Source organism: Struthio camelus, chromosome 2 (genome assembly GCF_040807025.1).
Source record: "Struthio camelus isolate bStrCam1 chromosome 2, bStrCam1.hap1, whole genome shotgun sequence".
NCBI classification, from domain to species: domain Eukaryota; kingdom Metazoa; phylum Chordata; class Aves; order Struthioniformes; family Struthionidae; genus Struthio; species Struthio camelus.
This window is the reverse complement of record NC_090943.1, coordinates 100,570,434-100,592,702: the sequence shown is the minus strand read 5'-3', so window position 1 is coordinate 100,592,702 and position 22,269 is coordinate 100,570,434. Positions and strand designations below refer to the sequence as shown.

The 22,269-nt window shown below is 43.4% G+C and overlaps 1 long non-coding RNA gene across 1 annotated transcript; it reads right to left on the bottom strand.

Moving 5' to 3' along the window:
- Nucleotides 1-1,891: 1,891 nt before the first annotated feature.
- On the bottom strand, nucleotides 1,892-10,636 carry LOC138066190 (uncharacterized). The gene is made up of 3 exons (XR_011139432.1): nucleotides 10,478-10,636; nucleotides 9,826-9,922; nucleotides 1,892-3,262 (listed from the first exon to the last, which is right to left on the bottom strand). It is a non-coding gene; the product is annotated as an uncharacterized lncRNA (long non-coding RNA).
- Nucleotides 10,637-22,269: the final 11,633 nt, after the last annotated feature.

Below are 22,269 nucleotides of genomic sequence, written 5' to 3'. Positions count from 1 at the left end.
GTATTTGTACCCTGCCAGGACTATGCTGGAGCCCATCAAGCGTTTCCAGCTGGAGCACAGAGAGGTGCAGGGTGGTACTGCTTTGAAATACTGTGCTCTCATGCTAACCAGCTCCTTGCTGTGAATGAGGACTGGTGACGATATGGCTAGTTTTCCAGCTGCTGAAGTTTGCATAGGAAGAGAGGATCAGCTAGGTCCATGCCATCACAAACAAACCAAACAGTAAATGTTTCATCTCAGCAGGGCCCTAGAGCATCAGCTTCTCATGCCACTTACTGTTAGAGCCCTCAGAATAGTTTTCTAATATCCTCTGACAAATTAAGACCTGTGATAAGGCCTGAGAGCCTGAACAAATCATGTGGTATGTAAAGTGAGAAGAAGAGGCCCATAGGATGCTCATGTTTGGGATCAATAATGCAGTAAGAAAGTCATAGCTTAAAAGTCTGAAATCCTCCTAGGAAGCAGGTTATATGTCACACGCTATAGTAGAAGGCAACCTTCCTCTCCCTACAGGGTCCTTCTTGCCCCCAAATCAAGTAATTGACTTAACCCTGTCAAGATACACTGCAAGATTTAATACTATCAGCAATATACACTGTCATATCGGGATTGGCCCCAAGACTTTTCCAAGTGCTTATTTTCAGCTCTTCTTTAGTACCCTACTAACAGGTTTTATAATCTGAGACTAATGGACGTACAGCTGTGTCTGGAAGAGCTCAAACTGCTTGGGCAACAGGCGAGCCAACAACTTAGCCCTTGCAAAGCCACTTCTGTTAGCATTGCAAAGTCTTAGCAGAACTAATTCAAACTTAAATGGAGCAATGTGTTAGATCTCTGTTTTCATAGCAGTGCTGGAGAGTGCAGGACAGTATTTAGTGTCCAGTAGTGACCTAGTGCATTTACAGGCAGATGTTCTCACTGCTGGAGATCTCTCTCTGAAATCACTACTGACTATTTGCCAGGTCTTTCATGGTTTCCCTCACAGTCTTGGAGCTGGCTTACGAAACAGGTGCAGCTATAGCAAAAAAAAAAAAAATGGATCAATGGCTTAGATATATGGCATCGTTATACATTTCCTGTCTGTCGCCCTCACTTCCTGACTGCAATGGCATCATTCAGCTCTTGGAGAATGGAGCAGTGGACTGGCCAATAAATCCTGCCCTTGGTGGTGGTGGCTAAATTTTCTGCAGTGTGCGATCAATACACAGTACCTATGGGATTGTGAAGGGCAAAACTGGTAGGTGCCCTCACCACAGGTAACCCTAGATGTGTCTGCTCTGTTTCATTCCAGCTACCAAGAGGGCCACTCCAGGAACCAAGCCTTGTGGTATGCATATCACAGGAGAACCTTGCAGCAAGACACTGACATCCACGATGCCCTCCTCTACACAGTCTTTTCTCATTGCCCACTGTATCTTCCTTGCAATCTGCAAGTGTTCCCAATTTCATGCTCCTGTCAGTGACTTCAGGCATACCTACCATTGCAGTGAGTGTCTTTACACCCAGGAAAAGCTAGCATTGGGTCAGGTCTTTGTCTAACTCTGCCTCATCTAATTTCAATATTTCTCCCTCCTCCTTTTCTTTTTCACTTTTTCTTTCTTTCCTTTCCTTTTTCTTTTTTTTTTTTTAAGTGAGACCAAAATGGATATGGGCAAACCTGCTGCCACTGGGGAGAAGTTTGACTACAGTATTGGATCCACACATCCTACTGAAGTGGCTTCTTTGAGGCCAGTATTTTAATAAAGCTGAAGTTTGAGCATCTATGCTAGCTTACACCCACTCTATATCAGATTTACACAATGACAGTTTACGAGCTGGCAGGTGGCTAACTTCATTGCAGATGTAATTAAATCAGGAGGGAAGAGTTTATTAGAATCCCAATTGATTTTGTAGATTTACTTAGGTAATTTCACTTATTTGCCTTTTAAGATAGGTTTTCTTTGCCGTCCCTGTGTATATCCACTTGAAGAGCATCTTTTTTTCTTCAAAGCAGAATGAAAGACTCAATTTTAAATGAGTTTTAATGTGCCTGTCCACTGGAGCAAAAGAAATAACAAAATACCGTATTTTCACACATAATGTCTGTGGGTTTTTTTTTTCCACCACAGAATTTGCCCTCTAATCGTAGTGTATCATCACTGTGTGGTAGTCTACTCCTTGATATTGGTCAGGAGGTGAGGCCACTGAATTTGTCCAGTATGTGTGCATAACTATTATGCAAAGCTATGCAACATTAATTGCAAAGCCGTCCTGAGAAAAGCACTTGGTTACTGCAGTCCTGAGAAAGACACTTGGTTACTGTGACTGGAGACTTTTTGCTAAATAAATTTCTCTCTTCAGACAGTGATTAAATGAATAACACTTGAACACCTCTGCCTAGCATCTTCTGCAGTTATTTGCCTCTTGGAAAGTCGGCCCCTTCTTCAACACCATTTGCAGCATATAAGCCAGGAAATAGCCCCGTGCGGGGGGGGGGGGGGTGTCTCACTTTACTTTGTGGTGAACTATGACTATTCTTGCTCTGTCCTGAACTGAGAGAAGGATAGAATAATTTACACACAGGGTCAGTGAAAGAAAAACAAAAGGAAAATGTATCAGAATCAAATTTTCCTTTCATTTGTCTTACATGGAACCAGTTTCAGCTACAGAACGGTAGCTGGAGACCTGGAAACTGCTTAGCAGGAGGTATTTCTCCATGAGGCTGATTCCAGCTCATAAGGCAACTTTGTCTTGAGAAACAGCATTTTAAAAGAGTGTGGGTTGAGCTAACTCAGTAGCGAAGCAGTTTGATAGTGGAGATTTCTGGGTTGCATGCTCCAAACCAGGTGAAGTGAGTGCTGTAAATTCACATTGTCATATTGTGTAGAAGGCTGATGGTGGGGTTAGAAGTCCCTGCTGACAGCTAAGTGCATGAGACTCCTAGAATAAAGGGATGGAGAGAAGCAGGAATCACAGGTGGTCTGTGGCAGTCTTGAACCCCAACTTGTCTCTCCTAAACCCAGGCTCACAATTCCACCTCTCTCAGTGTTAGCTAAAAGAGCATACCCACAAGGGACCCCTCATCTGCCAGGGTGATTTTGCTGGACATAAGCAAGGAATGGCCACAGTGTTCCCAGGGTTCATGTGCCATCAGCTGTATTTCCATGCTCCTGTTCTTTCTCAGCCAGCCAGTGCCGATGAGTAAGTTAACTCAGAGAATGGTATGTACTGTATGCCCAACCACAGTCCTCTTCTGCGTCAACACCTTTGACTGATACCGTATCTACGAGAAAGAGAGACACAGTAATAGAGTTGATACATGTCTTTGTAAGGATACTCAACAAGGATAGAAATTTTATAGCTTTATCTACAAAATGCCTGAGTTAGGAGAAAGTCACAAGTAGTACTTTTCTTTTTCGGGTGTGAAGTGAGAGAACAACAAGTATTCCCTTTTGTGCTGCCTTCACAGTCCATCTAGCTTATCCTGGCTTCCCTGACTGTTAACTTCAGCCTTGGCTGCAAGCACTCCTAAACCATAGTGATGGGTCTGCAAAGGACCCAAAGGTAGAAGGTAGGGTATAGACTTCACTTATTAAACTCATGCCTAATTCTACTCTAACTAAGTCCTCTCTCTGCTCTTTTGAGGATACCAGCTCATGACTACTCCCCTACAGACTGTGTGAGGACAAATAGTCAGTAACACCTTGTCCACCAAGGTGGCTGGGAAGCTCTAGCAAGGTGTAGCTGCTGCTGATGAGCTCTGCTAGCTGCCCCTGATCAGAGGAAGTTGGGGCCTTTGTTCCAGCTGGCCCTTGATTAGGGTGGGTCAAGCCAGTGCTAGGGAGAGGCCTATATAAGAGCCAGGCCCAGCATGCAGCCAGTAAGTGCAGTCGTTTGTGTAAGGAAGCAGCCTCTCTCTTTGTTCATGATGGGGGTGCACTTCCTCAGATATGGTTGTGACACCACAGAATGTGTTTTCCAGTAGCAATTGGAGTTGCTGGAGTTGCTGTGTTGAAGGCTTCCACTCAGACAGCATAGAATGCAGCTATGCAGGAGTCAGGCTGCAGCGATTGCCTGGGGCCTCTCTGTGAGGCTGGGGCTGACAGTCAACTTTTTGGCAGAAGGTGTGTTGTTCTTGATAGGTTGTGTCACTAGGTTAAGGAGTTAGGGGAGAAAGTCAGCAGGCTGTGTAGTATCTGAGATGATGAGTGGGAGACAGGCTATTTGCAGAGACCCTACAGCACTGGAGGTGCAGGCAGGGTCTGTGCCTCATGGGACAGTAAATGACGACTCTGAAGAAGGCGAAGGCTGGAAACTGGTTATCTCTAGTATAAAGAGGAAGATTCCTGCTCCTCCTGAAGGTGTGCAGCTGATGAACTGGTTCACTGCCCTCCTAGCTGAGGAGGAGCTGGGTGTGGTTTCACATGAAGCATCTCTGCTGACAGACCTTGTGCCACACAAGAATACACAGAGGAAGTAGTGAGTGATTACAGTGGGTAATTCCCTGCTGCAGGGACATAGGCACCTATCTGCTGATCTGACCTCTTATCTAGAGAGGTTTGCTGCTTGCCAGGGCCTCGGATCTAGGACGTTGTGGAGAGACTGCCAAAGCTTCTCCACCTCTCTGATTATTACCCCCTACTGCTCCTCCGTGTGGGCACCAACGACACTGCCAAGGGCAACTTGGAAAGTATCAAATCTAGTTACAGCGGTATGGGGGTCCAGGTTGTTTTCTGAGGCGGCCCACATGGTTTTCTCCTTGATCCTGCCAGTGAGGAGAAGGATGGGAGGAGGATTAGATGGATACTCTAAGCAAACAACTGGCTGTACAGCTGATTTTGGTAACAGGTTTTTTGTTTTCATGACCAAGGGACCCTGTTTGAATATCGAAATGTGCTTCAGAGAGATGGAATCCACCTTACTAAATGGGGCACGTGTTTTTGCCAATAGGCTGGCCAATCCGGTAAGGAGGGCTTTAAACTAGGGAAGATGGGAAGAGTGGAGACTTACAGAGTTCATGTAATCAGCAAAACACGGCTCAAGTGGGGATACCTCCTGCATTTGCGTGCAGGCAAGCAAGTGCCTACAAGACTATGGGGAATCAGCATGTTTGCATACCTCTCTGAAGTGCTTGTACACAAATGCATGCAGCATGGGGAATAAACAGGAGGAAATGGAGCTCTGTATGCAGTTGCACAGCTATGATCTCACTGTTATTACGGAGACGTGGTGGGATAGCTCACATGACTGGAATGCCGCAATGGATGGCTACAAGCTCTTTAGGAAAGAGAGGAGGTAAGGAGGGAGAGTTGCCCCTTGTGAGAGAGCAACGGGAATGTATGGTGCTCTGCCTAGGGGTGGACGATGGGCTGACCAAGAGCTTACGGGTAAGGATTAAGGGGCAACCTAGCATGGGTGATACTGTTGTGGGTGTTTGCCACAAGTCACTTGATCAGGAAGAAGTAGATGAGGCCTTCTACAGACAACTGGAAGTAGCCTCATGATTACAGGCCCTGGTTCTCATGGGGCACTTCCTCCACCCTATTTTCTGCTGGAGGGACAATATAGCAAGACACAAGCAATCTAGGAGGTTCCTGGAGAGCACAACTTCCTGATCCAGATGATAGAGGAGCCAACAGGGAGAGGTGCCGTGCTGGACCTTGAACTTACAAACAGGGAAGAACTGGTTGGAGATGTGAAGGTTGGGACACCTTGGCTGCAGTGACCATGAGATGGTGGAGTTCAGGCTCCTGTGAGGAGGGAGCAGGGCAAAAAGCAGGATCACAACCTTGGACTTCAAGAGAGCAAACTTTGGCCTCAGACCTGCTTGGAAGAATCCCATGGGATAGGACCCTATAAGGAAGAAGAGTCCAAGAAGGCTGGTTAATATTCAAGGATTACTTCCTCCAAGCTCAAAAATAGTGCCTGCCAATGAGCAAGAAGCTGAGCAAAAGGGGCAGGAGACCTGCATGGATGAACAAGAAGCTCCTGGCAAAACTCAGAAAGAAGGAAGCAGGGATGGATAACCTGAGAGGAATATAGGGATGTTATCTGAGTATGCAGAGATGGGGATGCTAGGAAGGCCAAGGCCCGTTAGGAATTTCATCTGGCAAGGGAAGTCAAAACCATCAAGAAGAGCCTCTTTAAATACATCAGTAACAAAAGGAAGACTAGAGAAAACATGGCTCCATTGCTGAATGGGGCAGGAGTCCTGGTGAAAAGGATACAGAAAAGGGAGATATAACTGAATGCATTATTTGCCTCGGTCTTTTCCAGTAAGACCAGCCCTCAAGAATCCCAGACCCTGGAAACCAGGGAATAAAGTCTGGAGAAAGGAAGACTTTCCTTTGGTTGAGGAGGATCAGGTTAGGGATCACTTAAGCAAACTTGACTTCCACAAGTCTATGGGCCCTGATGGGATACACTCATGAGTTCTGAGGCTGTCGTCATTGCAAGGCCACTTTCAATTATCTTTGAAAGTTCATGGTGATCAGGAGAGGTGCCTGAGGACTGGAAGAAAGCAAATGTCACTCCAGTCTTCAAAAATGACAGAAAGGAGGACCCAGGGAACTACAAACCAATCAGCCTCACTTCTATCCCTGGAAAGGTGAGGGAACAGCTCATCCTGGATGCCATTTCTAAGCGTGTGGAGGACAAGTGATTAGGAGTAGTCGACATGGATTCAGCAAGGGGAAATCATGTTTAACCCATCTGATAGCCTTCTATAACAGAATGACTGGCTGGGTAGATGAGGGAAGAGCAGTGGATATTGTCTGCCTGGACTTCAGCAAGGCTTTTGACACTGTCTCCCATCACATCCTCATAAGCAAGTTCAGGAAGTGTGGGCTAGATGAGTGGAGAGTGAGGTAGATTGAGAACTGGCTGGACGGCCAAGCTCCGAGGGTTGTGGTGAATGGCGCAGAGTCAAGTTGGAGGCCTGTAGCTGGCGGTGCCTCCAGGGGTCAGGCCTGGCTCCAGTCTTGTTCAATATATTCATCAATGACCTGGAGGAAGGGACAGAGTGCACCCTCAGCAAGTTTGCTGATGAGACTAAACTGGGGGGAGTGGCTGACACACCAGAAGACTGTGCTGCCATTCCGAGGGACGTGGACAGGCTGGAGAGCTGGGCGGAGAGGAACCTCCTGAAGTTCCACAAAGGCAAGTGCAAGGTCCTGCACCTGGGGAGGATGCAGGACCCGTGCAGCAGTACAGGCTGGGGGTTGACCTGCTGGAAAGCAGCTCTGCAGAGAAGAACCTGGGAGTCCTGGTGGACAAGTTAACCATGAGCCAGCAGTGTGCCCTTGTGGCCAAGAAGGCCAATGGGATCCTGGGCTGCATTAGGCAGAGTGTTGCCAGCAGGTGGAGGGAGGTGATCCTGCCCCTCTGCTCAGCCCTGGGGAGGCCTCACCTGGAGTACTGTGTCCAGTTCTGGCCTCCCCAGTGCAAGAGAGACATGGCACTACTGGAGAGAGTCCAGCAGAGGGCTACGAAGATGATGAGGGGACTGGAGCATCTCTCCTATGAAGAAAGGCTGCGAGAGCTGGGCCTGTTCAGCCTGGAGAAGAGAAGACTGAGAGGTGATCTGATCAATGTGTATAAGTATCTGAAGGGGGAGTGTCAAGAGACTGGGGCCAGACTCTCCTCCGTGGTGCCCAGTGATAAGACGAGAGGCAATGGGCACAAACACAGGAAGTTCTGTCTGAGGAAAATTTTCTTTACTGTGAGTGTAACAGAGCGTTGGAACAGGCTGCCTGGAGATGTTGTGGAGTCTCTCTCTGTCCTTGGAGATATTCAAAAGCCGTCTGCACACAGTCCTGGGCAATGTGCTCTAGTCATCCTGCACGAGCAGTGGGGTTGGACTAGATCATCTCCAGAGGTTCCTTTCAATCTCAACCATTCTGTGATGCTGTTTCTCTCCAGAGGTCTTAAGGCAAGACAGTTTTAATGTGCAATGCTGCTCTGGAATAAGCAGCTTTTCCAGTTGAACAAAGATGGAAGCCAAGACACAGTGAAAACAGCTACGTGACATTTCTTTTGATGGAAGACTGTTTGCTTATCACAGCTACTGAAACGTATCTTAATTTGTCCAATGCTTGCTCCTGACCTCTTTAAAATTCTTATTTGTACCAATCTATCCCCATTCTTGATGCGGCAATTTCTTTTCTTACAGTTTTTCCCTAATATCTATTCCTAAGAGGGCCTGAATGATGCCTCTAGAAAAGAGGAACATATGTACTCGTTGCTAATCCTATTCTTCCATTGACTGCCATTTACTTCTTTATCTTGTTAGCTTCGGAATCTTCTTCCTACAGTTTATTGCACTCTCATGCTACAACAATGACTTACTTTACATTGCCTGTTGGACCTCTTGCCCAGTTAGCAGCTTGCTCACTTGGGTCATTCCTTCCCCCGTGGGTGATTGTCCTTCATGCATTCCTGTAGAAACTCTTTTCCCATTTCTGCAATACAGAGTCACTTTTTCCCTACTCATCTCCTTTTAAATCTCCTTCCAACTCACAGAAGAATAAGTGGGGAAAGGACCCACATGTTCTTCTCACTTTTATGCTCCTTTTAGGAAGCATGAAGACCATAATTCAACAGACTCTAGAGCGCTCAGCTGGAAGTGCGATGAACTGAACTGTTCTTAATCACACGGCCTTTTTCTTACGTAGTATCAGTTTGCCTGTTGCAGTTCTGTATACAGTGACACAGGAGAATTATTCTTGACACAGAAAGTGCATAGACATTATTTAACGAACACATTTATATAGTTACTTACCTGCTCATTGGAAATACAGTGATGGATTTTCAAAGTATGCTGGAAGCTAGAAGTCACATGGAAAAGCTGACTACTCATAAGGCCTCAATGGGACCTAAAAATCCTTCAAAGATGCTTTTGTGTCTTTTAAGTGATCTTTGGAGTGAAAAGGGTCTTTCGATCTAGGTAATTTAGAGATCTTCCCCAATGCTGACCATTTGTGAAAGTCTGGCTCAAACTATTAGAGAAGTGACATGGCTACTGTACCTGTTTAAAAAATAAACAAACAAACAGACCAGCCCCACACACGTAGATTTACAAACCACTAGATCCTGTAGAACATCTCTTCACCATGCATGGACTGAGATCAAGTATCCATTTGTTCCATACCTATGTGGGCACAAGGCTCCATTGAATCTGATCTCTTTTTTTTTTTTTTTAACCTCAATTTCCTGTTCTTTCACATTTTTGTTATCAATGACTTCCACTTAAAAAAAAGAAAAAAGCCTGAGACACAGCATTGCAAATAAAATAAGTCTGTAGAACTGCTAAAGAAAATTACTTTGAATTAAAAAATATGACCCCCAAAATTCTGAATGTCTGATGATATGCTTTCACAGTGGCTCTGTATTTTGATAATGACTAATGTATTTTGTAGTACAAGTCCTCTCACATGACTTTACCAGTTTTTTTATCCTGGCCTGTCATTTTTGACAATTTACTAGTTCATACCAACATCTTTCTTTCAGGTTCTAATATGCAGGTGAATTTCTTGGAAAACAGCAAATCACCATTGGGCCATCATCTAGCTCCACATCATGAAAGTAAATTGCATAACACCACTAAGACTGCATTAGTGGTCCACAACCTGTTAATCCAAAGATCAGTTTATTAAGCTAACAGTAAAAACAACCTCACATAATAGTATTCACATAGAAAGTTTAGAAAGTGTTTTTTGCTACTTAATTTAAATCCCCCGCAGACTAAAATGTCTGAATAAAGCCCACAGAAGATCAAATACACTGGAGGACCTAATTTTTCTAGCCATTGCATTTTTTATCCCAGTGCAAATCCACTCAAATCTTTACCTCTTTGAAGTCGCTGACAAATCTCTTCGTCTTTTCAATGGGACTTACAACTTCACTTCTGGTAATTACATCAGCCTGCCGCTGTGGAACATCACTCCTAGGAAACGTTAATAATATAAAGCTGGCCACAGGCAGATCCTCTTTGTACCAAAGCCATTTTATTTAAATAGGTTTTTCTTTCCCTTGTTGAACACACAAGGATGTTACAGGCTTCACTGATGCACAAATCAGCTCAGAAAGGGACACACTGATCTTTTTAATGACCGTTTGAACCCTTACAATATGCTTTAGAGAACATCACTAGGCACTGTCAGGTCTCCCAAGCTTTCGGTTCAGGGGTCTTCTTTCTCCAAGCCACAGCTTTCCTCCACCCGATCCTCCTACCACACATGCCTGCCATAAGAGTCTCTTCTGCAATTTGCTGCTATCAATCAGCTGCGTATCTCCCACTACCTTCCCCTGGGCCCAGTGCTTGTGCCTGACCTGAAGGGCCCCAGCAGCTCCCGGGACCTGCCAGCCCATGCCCTCCCACTGCCCACCAATGTACTGTCCCCTTCTGCCATGCACTGAGGACACTTCAGCTCTTTCCGTGCCTCCTGATGGCTCAGCAAAAAGGAAATTGAAAGTATGTCTGGATAAGTATGTAGGTCACCTTTTATCAGCAGCCTTGGCATGCTGATAAGTCCTTCCTTTGGGAGCCTCTCCAGGTTAATGTGCTGCTGCAGCAGGTTGCACTGGCTGAGGAACTGGTATCTGTCCAGCGGCACTTCCTACTTCTCACTGCTCTGCGTCCACGTAATGAAAAAGCATCTTCTCATGGCATTCCGCAGGGCAAGCAAAAGGAAACAAAAGATGCAAACCAAGGTGTGGGGAAGTGAGGGAAACACACTGTCGAATCTGCTTGCTTTGTGGGTTAAGCTCCTGGATATAATGTTGCATTCATGGATGCATTATGCTTGGGGGGGGGGGGTTGTTTGCTTTGCTGTATTTTTCCACTGATTTAGATACAGACACAAATGGGCAAAGGAAAATCAAGCAAAATGAAACAAAATCTTTGATTAAGGTTCTGGGGGTTCTGTTGGGTCAAGGAAAAAATCAGCTACAAATGCTGAGCTCAGCAACGTCTGTATCACCAAACTGATGTCTGAGGTGGGCTGTAATCTCATTGCTGAATATTGCCCAGAGGCTCTCTTGTTCAGTAATAATGCCTCTTCCCACATAAAACTGCATGTTTTTATGGCCTGGCATGTTGTTAAAGCAGAAAGCTTCTTGTGCACTGCAGGCTGATGTTAGTATTGCTTTTGCCATTTCTTTTCTCTGCAGGGGAACTGTTGACAGAGCAGCGGATAAGTCGAAGCCTAGAAGATGATCTGGGTGTTGACAGATAAGATCAATGGGTTTGTTGTCTCAACCCAGGCGCTGTTTATCCAGTACAATGGTGGGCTAATTTCACTGGCACTCTTTCTATGCTAATTTTATTTCATAAAGGAAGACTAGCATTATTACAAAGCCACCTGAAAGCTGCTGCTGCTCCTCCCTTTCCTCTTTCCCTCCCACTAGTCTTCCCCACTCCCTGCCAGGTAAATGTCAGCTGAAACATCAGATGCAGAGATTGCACACTCAACGTTTTGTTTTGACCGATGTGGATTTGCTTTGAATATGAAAATGATGCAAGTCTGCCATTATATCAGCTGCATATACTCCTCGCTGAATGAGAATCTCTGTTTGTGAGGTTTAACGCATATCATTGCCTAGGCATCAGGAAAGGCATACAGCGATAAGCTAATATAATTTGAGGCTGGAATTACTCTCAATTGCGTATTAAACCCTTTGTTATTCCAACACCTTTGATGACATTACTGCAGATGTAGGGTTGTGCTGTTGAAGGTGAAATCTGGCCTGTTTTCTTCTGTCTAATCACAAAAACAATCTTTAGGGAACAGCAAATCATTTGCATGTCTGCATGACAAAGAATTATTGACTAGAAAAGCAACAATTAAAAACGTCATTTCATAGTTCTCATTTGAGTCACTTAATTAGTTTTGTTCTCAGGTGATAAATGAGGGCTTTGTCAACAGGGAAGCAGTGGTTTCTTACTCTTCACCAGAAAGGATTTGCTGAATTCTGTCAAATCTCTTTGCCCTCTTTCCACTGCCTTTTTTTGCTAAGTACTTGCAACTTCTTTACTTTCCCAAAGATATCTCCCTGAAATCACCAGTGTGAGATAAGGTCTGTTCCTCAAGTGTTCCTCACACCTCTTGCATTCATCAAGCCGCTCTGAGGTTTATGCCCTTGGCAATAACCTCTGAAAGACTCGCATTTCTTAATCTCAGCATTAGATATATGTCCGAAGAAACTTCCAATCCCATCAGCGGTGACATTGATTAGGATATAGCTGCTGGAAAGTGATGAATATTTAGAGGTCTATTTTGAAATGATTGCAAATCGTAATTAGAGCTGAATGGAAATTATAAATAGCTTGCTGAGAAGATAAATTTGCATTTTTTTAATGAGTTTCTTCTGATGGTATCTCTGTTTCTTTCCAATGTTTGTGTTGCACAAACGTTTGAGCAATAAGGATTTTTTTACCCACGCAAGCCTAGGCTTGGCAAGCCAGACTCAGCATTGCTCTTCATGTCCAAAGTGGCTGAAGGGAAAGCAGGAAAAACATTTGCCTGTTGTTGAACCACCCAGCTGGAGGGGACGAGGTTTCCAGAGCAGAGAACTGTTGAGAGCACGCCATGGTGGCAAAGGCCAGACCCATAAAAGATATAGCAGTGAGTCCCATGTAATACAGCCATCCTTAGGGCCCCCTGAACTGCAGAGGGGGAGTGCCTGGACCATTGTCCTAGCAGCGGAGATGCAGCTTTCCCCCATTAACTCGTGAATCGGTTCTTGTGACCGTCGCTGTAAGCAGAGCAAGCTAATTTTACAGTCATACGGGAACGCTGGCCTTTATCTTGTGCCATCTGGTTTTAGAGTCTGTGAGGCATAATTGTTGCTTGTAAAATATTTAAAGCTCCTAGGAAATAGCTGATGAATGCTTGTTACTACATGATTGTCATTAATGTTTACTATTTTATTTATAGCATTATTTCACTGTAACTCCTGGTAAACCATTTCCCCTCCTTTTATGAAAAGCACTGAGGCAGGTCTGCCTACGCTAGACATTGTAATGGTCAGCTGTGTTGGTTTTTGTTCATAAACATTGCTAACTGGAAACTTCTTTTTTTTTATCAGACTGAGTCAGAACTTTAAAGCAGAAACCAGCTTTGAAGATGAGGCCTGAAGTAAGAAAAAAACAACAAAACCTTTAATGTTTTATCTGCAGGTTTGCTGACCAAATCCATCTGCTTTATTTGACAACTGATAAAGACTGGCAGGTGCTCTAATGAGCCGGCTTTGGCTGCACTGGCAGATCATCCTTTTGAAACTTGCAGCAATGCCGTTCTCCAAATAGCTGAAAGACATGATTGACCCCAATGTCAAATGTCTCAGTGGATGTGTGCATGACCGTTCTTGCGAGCATGGCTAAAATACCCTCCTGCGCCCCTCCGGTGGTGCAGCTCTCTGACCCCTGCTTTTCCTTGCCCTGTACACGCACGCACATACCCTGTATTTTGTTTTCTCCTCTTCCATTTTGGGTCCAGTCTTTCCCCGGGGCCTTCTGCAAAGCAGAGTCCAGTCACAACTATGGCCCTGCTTTGGTGTATGAAATATGAACTCTCCAGCTTCCCCCACAGGTATAGAAAACTGTAAAGGTCCAAAAGGTTTCTATATCTGATCAAGCTAAATAATTCACAAAGAAAGATCAGAGACTTTTTGGCAGGCAAGAGAACAGGAACCCATCTGTAATAGTCCACGTTTCAAAGAAAACTTACCAAATGGCCTGTGTCTCTCTCTCTCACACACACACACAGGCATTACAAGGGAAGAAAGAACCAGGCAAACAGCTAGGTCTCTGGATTCGGTACTTATTTAGGCAAAAGAGCATTATCATTAAAAAGGCAAGATTTACGGGAAGAGGTAACATAAAATCACAGACCCTTGGAATAACTGAGGTCGCAAGGGACCTCTAAAGGTTACTTGGTCTGCCCTCCTGCTCAGACCAGGCCCACTTGCAAACTTAAATCCAGTTTCAATGCTTCAATACCGATATCTTCTTATGAGACCAGCTCATACGCCTCCATTTCTCTGCTTTTCAGGTACGAGCTGGGATTATCTTTTCTCTGTCAGAATTTAACTGGAGAGCACAGTCAGGTTAAAATTAGAGCAATTGTTCCTAACTTGTATCTGGCTCTGAGGACTGCTTCTTTCTATTTTTGACTCAAAGAAGGACATGTGTACCCAGAGGCTTGTTTGCTTTTTCAGCTGTATCAGCTAGTCTGATAAAAGATGTTACCTCCTCCTGCAAATCTTGCTTGTACTCTTAGACTATCCCAGCAAGAACACTGTCTTCAGTGACAGTTTTGACTCAACAGTGACCAGGGAATTTTTTTCCCTGAGATTACATGCATTTTATCTCAGACAAGCTACTGAAGCTGTTATTAGAATAAGTAGACTAATCCAAGATTCAGTAATGCTATCTAAAGGTTTAAACAGGCCAGAAATTAAAAGAGAAATAGAAGTAAAATGATAACTCCAAAAACAGTGATCCTTTGTTTTGAATTTTGCAGACATTTATTTATGCCACTTATCCAGCTCTTACTTGTTGGTATAATAAAATTTCTTACCTTTTTGCTCCTAAATATTTGGTTTGCCATTCCAAGTGAGAAGGGAAAATACTAAGAGAGCAAACTAAAAGAAACAGGGTTGGGCAGAGATTTCAGTGGTAAGATGTGTTATGTCCAAAGTTCACTTATCTTAATTATGGTAAATGATTAAAGGATATTACTTCATTCTAATCCCTATATGGATATTTTCCTCTTAAAAGCAAAAGCTGAACAGCTGACACAAGAGTAACGCAATTATCTTTACATTAGGCTTCACAACCAATAATTAAAATAGGAAAATGTTATTTGCTCATTTTCACTGGTGATATTTATGGGAAGCTCAGAGTAGACTCTCTGCAGTCCTGTCGTTCTTGACATGACTAGTGACACACACCAAATTTTTCACTGCGGTGTAATCTTGCTGTCTTGAATCAAGTCAGAAACTTAAAAAAGCTCTAGCCCTATCTCCTTCAGCAATCCCTGACCCTCACAATTACATTTTCAAATGCTTGGGGAAAGGAAAAAGAAAGAAAGGATGAGCTTTTCAGGCTGCCCTGAAAGGAATGCAGATTCCATCATTGTCCATTTGCATCAGTCAGTGGAAATGACCCAAAAGGATGTTCTGAGATTTTAATTGCTTCACTTGTTGGATTAACCACACTTTTTTCTGCTGCCATGTTACTGTCAGTTATGATTTAAAACAGTAGATCCTTTCATAATGGGCACAGTCTGTCTTCCAAGGAGTTCATATTCTAAACGCAAGGCAAAGAAAGGACAGAAAAGGGAGATTAACATCTTCAGCAGGAGTTTGCGATTGATTTGAAAAGGTGCAGAATTAAATAGGCTTCTATCACAGAAGGAGACAGAGCCAGAAATCACAAGCTCCAGAGCTCTGTCCTGCACCTTGAGTCATGTGTAACGAAAGGATTGTCTTTGCCTTTGGAGAGAAATTGATATAGTGGCCAAAGTCACTTCCTTTCCACAATTCTTCACTCTTTTTGAGGTAAAACTACAGCAATTTATTGTTGTCTGAGATATTCTAAAGCAGGCATTTATATATGACTGAAAAGAGATTTTCTTTTTTTTAACTGAAGGGAGATGGGTTTGCAGGTGATAGCTTAAAAATGAGTAAAAAACTAGTACAGCACAATTGGTCTTGAAATAGCCCATCATAAAAGCATTAAAAGCATTAACAAGGAAAGCGTAGTAAGCCACAGCAGTCCTATGGAGCAGGCGACCCGCCACGTGGTGGGAGGCTTGTTGAATACAACATTATTGCTTATGTCTCTGGGTACCCCCCTGCTTTGCAGTGACTGGTCCTTGTAGCCTCTCTTCCTCTCTCTTCTTCTTACGAGTAATGCCGACAGGGAGGCTTAGACTGCAGAAATAGGAAAGGACTTGCTCTTTGCCAGAATAATACTGTAGAATTTAGTGAGTTTCATCTCGGGCATCAGAGTTCACAATCTGAAATGCTGAGAAACAAGTAGGAGCAAGCAGGGAAATGGAATTTCTTCCCCTGGTTTCTCCTCCCAAATATTAAATGTAAGTGTGCCAAATGAGCGGAAAACTGTAATGCAAGAGCAGTAAAATCCTAAAGGACAAGAGAAAACCAAGCACATTGCTGTTCCTGGAAAATTTATGTCTGAAGGTTGGCCAGATAATCCTAATAACTTCTAATAAGCCACATGAGCAGTCACACACAACATCTAGAAAATTCATCAGCTGTAAAGAGAAGAGCAGTTCTATCCAGGAAAAATAATCCATCTCAGGCAAACAAGGCAACCAATGCAGAAATGTCTGGCTGAAATCCCACTGTAATGCTCATGTGATTATAATGCTATGGCCTTAAGATTTGGTCACATACAGCATTCACTCAAATAATGGGTGTGTTCTTCCCTTCAGCTTTTGACTTCAAAATCCACTGCAGGCCATCACTGATTCCTGCTTAAAAGACTATAGCAATATGTTGCTTGTTTTGAGACAGGAAGGACACACGTGAGGCACAGCCGCTACCCGCTTGCAGCACTTTGCTGAGCGAATGCAGTACCTGCCGTGGGACTGCAGCGCAGGCTGCACCGGCAGTCCTGAGCTAGGGACAAAAAGAAGACGTTGTCTGTAATGGGTTGAGCGCTGCAGATTTCTCAATCAGACATAGCATGCTGTAAAAGAGGTTACTACCAGGAGTCATACAAGGTTAGTGCTTCGGGTGTATGTGGAAACAGCAATGTGCTCACGTCCGAAGTATTCCTCTAACAGGATATTTCCTATAGGCTTACTCCTACAGAACCGAGAGCGTGTGGGATAGCCCACTGAATTTGGAGGGATGGCTCATAAGCCTCAAGTGTTCATATGGTCAGAGACTGGAGCTTGTTTGGTCTCTAAGCAAAATCTTTGGAAAAGGTGAATGAATTAAAAGGTGAATGAATACACATATACAGTGAGAGAAGTTAAATCCTTTTGTAGATCACAAGCAAAAATCTCGTTCTAACCATACATTTTGGAATTCACATACAATCTGAGGATGCGATGATGCTATGTTGCAATCTCAGATTGCAGGTGAGACCTGAAATACATTGGGCTTCCCTTTATAAACCTTTACATCCCACCAAATTTCCAACACCCAAAGGTGTATATCCCAGTAGTTCAGATATTTTGGGTTCCTGTCAACCCTGCCACAAACAGAACTTAGCCTCTATAATTACTAGGCACTTGCTGGAACTACTGAGATTGTTTTAACCTGATGTTTCTGTTTTTGGTCTGCATTTCTCCCCTGTCTGGTCCTTTACAATTCAGAGAGAGCAGCAGCTGCAGCCATAGAACAACCATCTTGTAACATCTTGGTCTGAGTTTGGAAAACATAGCCTGACCAATAGAAGCAATGCTAGAGTATAAAATGAAACATGCAAGAAACCTTCCCAAAACCACTGTACTAATATTTGGCTTGGCTTTCTTGTTGTTGGGTTGGGTTTTTTTGTTTGTTCGTTTGCTTTTTTTTTAAGTTTGGTGTTGATAAGCACACTCCATTGGAGAACCTACATAAAATGGAACACCACCCTTAAATCTGCTAGTGGGAATTGAAATGGGTACCTACTGTAGGTAGCAGATATTAATTTTAGGAAGTTCAGTTGCTACAGATAGCAGAGCACATATGCTGCATGGAAAGCTGTGCAGCTCTGGATGGTGGAGCCTGTAAGTTTAGCTGCGGGGTTAGTGGGTTCCTCAGGCAAAGCCAACAGCTTTTTCAAACTTCCCAAACAGAGCAGCTCCAACAGAAAGGGAGTCTAAGTTTTCTCAAAGACAGACTTACTGTTAACTTTAACAGCCCTGGATTTTGGTGTTTTCCACTCCTCTTTCCTTTGTCAACCTGCTTATCTTTTCCTTTAAAATGAAGAAAATTGAACACCAAGAAAATCAATCCTTGCGGGCCATGATTAGATTTAAAATTTAAGATATGTGTATAATGATGAGAGATTTGTGTTCTGTGCTGATGCTGACCGGTGGAGATTCCTTTAACAAGCCAGCTCATAGGGACCCGCTGCCCTCTGGCCCTGTTATCCTGCATTTTCTGATCCCTGCTTTATTCAAGTAAAAGTAATATTGTACCTTCACACACATACATCTCAGATCCCCTTCCCCTCTCTTAAAGTGACTGCTTTCTGGAAAGAAAACGTACAACTACAAATAGGGGCGAGGGGAGGAATACACATTCAATTATATGAGAGACGTTAAGACTGCTGGTGGGGTCGTGCAACAAGGTTAACCAATTACAGGACAGGAGAAGGCCTGTGCTGGTAAAGGGTGCTGAGTGAAACATTTGTCAGGAGGCTCCTCCTATGGCTACAGCTCAGGGTCCTCTGCCGTCCTGGGGTCCCTTGCACAAGGTACGGGGGTGATCTCCAGCCTTTGCCTGGGTTTGTCTCCCAGCTGGGGCTCGAGGCTGGGAGAGAGCCAGCAACGCTTGGCACGCAGCACATGAGTCCACACCTCCATGCTCCAAGCCACTCTGTTAATGAAAAACAAGAGCAAAATGCCTACATTTTTGATGGGGCGCATTGATTGCTTTTCCACTAGCAGCAGCTGCACATAAGCATTTTCTTAGAAAGATGTATGCATGGCTTCATGAACCTTCCTGTCCCATGTACATCAGGTGTGACAAATTGATGTGGTAGTGGCAGAATCAGTGGAAGAAGCTGAACTTTTCAAACCTGAGTCTATTCACAAGCAAGAGGTTGGGGCCCCACAGCCTAACTGTCCAACAAACCAGCCTAGAAGATTCCCATCACAGGCTTTATCTGAGATTTATTACATACTTGGGCACTCTTATCCTGGCTGGTAAAACGGTCTTGAAGGAAGAAAACAATGACTAAGTGCAGACTTCCACAGGAAAAGATGTCCAGACCTCTGTGCAAAGCTGCAGCTCTATTTTTTTCTTTCTTAATAGTACCACCAGATTAGAACAACAAAGAAAGTCCACACATTAATTCAGACCTTGAACACCCTCCTGGTGAGGACAGTATTGCCATCACTGACCCTATTAAATATCGAGACTTTATTTAATGTGACCCTCCACTAACTCTCTGGACCATGTCATGAAACTGCAGAACTCTGTTACCAGCCTCTTGTTTGTTGGACTGAGCTTTTATCTGAAGCCAGCAGCGTGTGTTAAGTTAGTGAGACATTCTACTGTTTTATTCTATATAAAAAACTATGCTTTAGGAGAATTAAGTGCAATAATCTGGGTGTAGCTCATGAACAAGAAAATGGTATGGTGTATAAACCTTTACTCGAACAAACAGGCAAGCCAAATAAACCTATTTTTCTTTAATCGCGTAAGCACATTGCAGAAAGAATGTAGCAGTGGTAGTAGGGTAAAGGTAGAAGGAAAGGTGCCTGCTAAATAATACCCTGTCAACAGAACAAGGAGACCTATGAGTGACTGTACTGGCGTTATAAGAATTGGATGTACATGTTTGCACACATCTATGGAGGAATAAGATGAAAGATGGTGAGGTCCATTTACTTTGATGTCTGCTAGAACTCCGAGTAAAAAAGTAAAGCAAATGAGAGGTGCAAATCTGGATTTTTATACTCCAAAGTAACTTGTTACTATAGGATTTGAGCCTTCTGTGGTCTAATTCTAGCTGTAATTACACAGGAACTGAATTAGTGGTAGCGTCAGGACAAATAATGCCTGCATTAAGTCTTGAACAAACATGAGCTGAGAAGTGTAGGTGTTCTTTAACTTAGTATGTCCACATAATGCCAGTTAATTGATTTTATTGGGTGCTAGGGGCACCCAATTTTGAAAAATTGTGTTTTGAATGCCCTCTAGTGGCTGTTTTTGCTACAGGTTTCCTTCTCCAGCGCCGTGGTGGGCCCGAAGGCCTTTGGAGCGGGACTGGAAAAGCCGAGTGAGTTGGCAGTGGTCCTTGCAAAGTCAGTCATTTCACTGAATGATTTCAGAGGCTTTCAGGCTCGATTTTGTTTAAAGAAGCTGTCTGCTCACTGATAACGATTTTTAATAATTTGTTTAGTATTTGTAGTCATAACAACATTTTCTGAACATGATTGGTCATATGGGAGAGTAAACTCCCCAAATGTCTCTTAGAGGGAGGAGGGTTCTAGAAAGAGGGGGAAATACTGTCTACTATGTTTGAATATGTCCAGCCGCAGTATTTACTCTTACAAGCCCTTATGTCATTTGCCTTGGGGCACTTCTCTTTGGCTTTTGTACGGCTCCAGTTTAAAGCTTACGCCAGCAAATTAGCATTTTTGGTGCAAGCAAAAAACAGTCTCAGTGAAAATTGCTTCTCTCTGGGTCACACTTGCATGCAAAGGCAGACACAGCCAGGCTTTGTGCTTCATGTTAGGCATCTTTACTGCACAGGGAAACCAAACTCTGCATGGACAAACTACCTGGGGCAGCTGCATTCAAAACCAATAGGCAAGCTTAGTCCTTGAAACATTTCAGAGGTGGCCCTATCAACACCCTCCAGCAGCAGAAGTAAAATTAGTCTGTATATTTTAATAATTAACAACAATGATAAAAGTTTACCAGGTATCTCTAAGTTAATGTAAGACCTTGTCTACTTAAATAAAGTTTGTAAACTATACCTCTGTTTTCCATCTGCTTTTTGATCTGAAGCCTATCTTAATATAGTAATCAGCAACAAGCAGAAGGGTGTGTTAACATGTTCCATTTGTTAGCATTGCTACAGGCTAGAAAATACTTGAACTTTGAGAAAAGAAGCAAACCCAAAACATTATAGTAAGATCAAAGTGAAATCTCGGATGGTTTTCCTTTTACACAGGGTTTTCTTCTTTTCCTCCCCATATTTTCAGAGATGTTTCTGCTCTTGGAGGTCATCCTCAGCTATTCTTTGGGGAAAGACAGCATGGAAACATTGATGCAAGCATTAAAGTTATCCCAAGAAGGAGTGACTTTAGGATCAGATCTGAGGACAACATTTCTGCTTCAATCAACATTTAACTGTTCCAGTGCACTTGTTTTGTATGTGGGAACTCCAGAGGTGAAACCAATGTAGACTTTGTGGCAAAATCAGCTCCGCAGATAAGGTATCTGCAATGGCACTGAAGAGGAGAATTTCGCTGACGGCTTGACTTTTTCTTCTTTCAGATACCATGTGGCAACACAAACGAATCAAAGTTTAAAGGACAGATCCCTTCCCAGCTGTGCCTGTCACTGAGCAAAGTGGATTAATCCTGCAAAGCAACAGTTTCCATTAAAACCTGTCATTTATGTGAATCTGCACGAAGTGTGTAAACTCTCTGAACCTTGGTTCACAGGCAGAAGTGGTCACCAAATCAGTGGAGCCTAAGTGAGTATCACACGTTAGCCATGGACAGCCCGTCTTGATTTTGTTAAGAATGGGATCAGCAAAGTAGAAGTTATAATTATATACAAAATGTTTAAGGTAAAAGTAATTGGGGCAACTATTAGCTGGGACACTGGATTGGAAGCAGGAAATCAGAGTCCTTCTTTTAGCTCTGCTGTTAGCCTGATGCAAGGGCAACTCATCTTATTTCTTCTGTACATCAAGCAGGGATTGCTCTTCTTAAAATGCCTATGAGGAAATGGTCTCTTTCTGGAAAGGGCACGGAAATCTGCTTGTGGGGAGGAGGAGTATCTAAAAGCTAAAGGATATTATGATCATGCAATAATCTGAGTGCAGAAGTTAGGCTGATGTCTTGGGAAAAACGAAACATGCCATTGGTCCCAGTTTTGTAATTGAAATATTTTTATGATCAAATATCAAACACTTAAAACAAGTATTTTCAGATGAGCTACAGCCTAAGAAGTTATGAAGCATATAACTTCATAAGATTAAAAGAATACACTACAGAATACAGCAATTTGGTCAAACCACTGTAGAGGAGAGCAAATTTAAAAAAAAAAAACAGTTAAATAGGCTGTTAATTGCCAGGTGCATGTTTAACTCCAGCTGTAAAATAATAGCTACTGAGTAGCAAAGGTATCTTATGTGTGGGTCTTAAGCAGTACACAGCACAGGTGATTCACATTGTTTGTGCGTGTGTGTGCGTGTGTGTGTGTGCGTGTGTGTTTGTGCTTGTGTTTATGTGCAAGTGCTAAGGCTGCTACATGGTCCTGGTCTTTGATGGAAGACTAGCCAGCAGGTTTTGCAGAGACCAGTATTACCTGGAAATTTGGGGCTCACCTTCCCTGAGCAGGACTTTTTGGAAGCATTTTTTC